Genomic DNA, 2024 nt, shown 5'->3' with positions numbered 1-2024 from the left:
CTGGCAGAGTTGAGTAGTTACAACAGAGGTCCTGTGGCCTGCAAACCCTAAATTATTAACTATTTGACCCTTTATAGAAAAAGTCTAACTTCTGCCCTATTTCCTCTATGGCAAAATTTAAAGGTAATTATAATAATGGCCAATGTTCATCAAACTTTCTAACATGTAATGAATGCACTACCAAACACAACACATTAATTATATCATTAAACCTCCACAATAGCTCTTAGGGATTTTTGTTTTCCCCATTTTAAAAGGGAAGGACTCGAGGCTTACAGAGCTTCTAAAATACCAGGACTAAGAAGGGGCGGGGGGCGGGGGGTCTGGATTCCATGCCTGCCAGGCTTACTCCCGCGCTCACTCTCTGGACCAGTAACCAACATGTCTCTACTATAAGAATAACACCTACCGTGTGCCAAGTGACCAGTCTTTGCACATATTGGCTCCAAAACTCACCACTGCCCACATTTATATTTTCCCAATATCAGGGAACAGATTGGTTAAATAATTTACCCAAGAACACACAGCTAAGAGTAGAAGATCCTGTGTTCAAATTCAGACACGGTAGCTCCTTCATTACTTATGCCACCTCAGAGTGGAAAGACAGCATTTAAGAGACAACCTACTAAGCATGAGAAACAATAATTGTGTGTTATATGGAGAGAAGGTTAGCAACCCCCTTGACAAGGATGGAAGACGCCCTGGAGCCTGACAGCACGAGTACGATTAAGGCATTGCCACCTAATCCGTGCCATCTAACTATCATTTTTAAACCCTAAGAGTTCTCATCACAGAGAGAAATTTTGTTTCTTTTCTTCTTTCTTTTCCTTATACTGTATCTGCATGAGATGCTGGATGTTAGCTGAATCTATTGCAATAATTATTTCACAGCATAGATCAATCAAAACATCACGCTATACTCCTTAAACTTACAGTGATGTATGTCAATTATTTCTCAACAAAACTGGGAAAAAATTGTTTTTCTAATTTTCCATTCTGTCTAAAAAGACTATGAATCATCCCTGTCGGTACCAGCCCTCGCTTAGTGGTGACTATCTGTGTGACACTTGATACACAGTTTAACCCTCTCAGATCTCCGTTTCCTGTTCACAAAAGGTGGGGGGAGTTCAGGTTGGAAGCTCTCTCTGCGACCTTCCAGCTAACACACTCTCTAAACCTTCCGCTCTGTCCCCTCACAGAGTTACCTGGTCATTTTGGCTCTGGGAGTCTGTGTGTGGTCCTGGTAATTCCAAACAATGATCAGAAACAACCAGTCAAGTTTCTGATTTCAAACTCCTCCCACGGGATGATCTCTCATTGTGGACCCTAACTGTCATTCAAGAGCTGGGCTGAATTCAAGTCAACTCCTCTGGCCACTCGTCCTTACAGGATGGCTCATGGAAATCACTGCTTCCCCTTAGGCCACCAAGAGGAATCTACATGCTCTGTCTCTTGCTCCTTCTTCATTCATTTTGCTGTCTCTGGTTTGGGAGTACTTAGGCTAATTTATTAAACAGCCAGTGAGATCCAATTTCTGAGGCCCAGATGGGTCAAATGCAGTAACATGTACATTGGATATTATGTGATTTGGTGGAGGTGATTGTTTTCCTTTATTGTAATATTTTAAATCGCTAGCCTCCATCTGGTAAATTAGAATAGTGAGGTTTATAGCTGTTCATAAAAGGTAGGACTTCCCCAAGGAGCTGTTTTAAGATACATTTGTTATCTTATTTCCTAATCCTATTACCTTTCCCGTAGATTATCAGACTTTAAGGACCACTGAAGTCACCATGTAGATGCCTTCACCAGGTGACAAACAGCTTCTCATGCAAAGGATGAGTTCTAAAACCTTCCCCTTAGAGTTTCTCAAATGGCATCTCTCCTCAGCCTGGCTCCCTTTGACGGACGGGCAAAACTGCTGTAAGGAAATATTTCTATCACATTTACTCCTTTACGTGACTTGGTTTAAAAAAAAATAAGAAGGCCATCTTGCCAGTGATCCCTTTAAGTCTTTTTAATTACAA

General features: G+C 41.4%; 1 non-coding gene across 1 annotated transcript; it reads left to right on the top strand.

Annotated features, from left to right (window-relative positions):
• Positions 1–649: 649 nt before the first annotated feature.
• On the top strand, positions 650–771 carry LOC141572981 (U6atac minor spliceosomal RNA). The gene has a single exon (XR_012498569.1). It is a non-coding gene; the product is annotated as a U6atac minor spliceosomal RNA (small nuclear RNA).
• Positions 772–2024: the final 1253 nt, after the last annotated feature.

Source organism: Rhinolophus sinicus, linkage group LG07 (genome assembly GCF_036562045.2).
Source record: "Rhinolophus sinicus isolate RSC01 linkage group LG07, ASM3656204v1, whole genome shotgun sequence".
Lineage (NCBI taxonomy): Eukaryota > Metazoa > Chordata > Mammalia > Chiroptera > Rhinolophidae > Rhinolophus > Rhinolophus sinicus.
The sequence above is the reverse complement of the archived record's forward strand: the minus strand, read 5'-3'. Positions and strand labels throughout refer to the sequence as shown.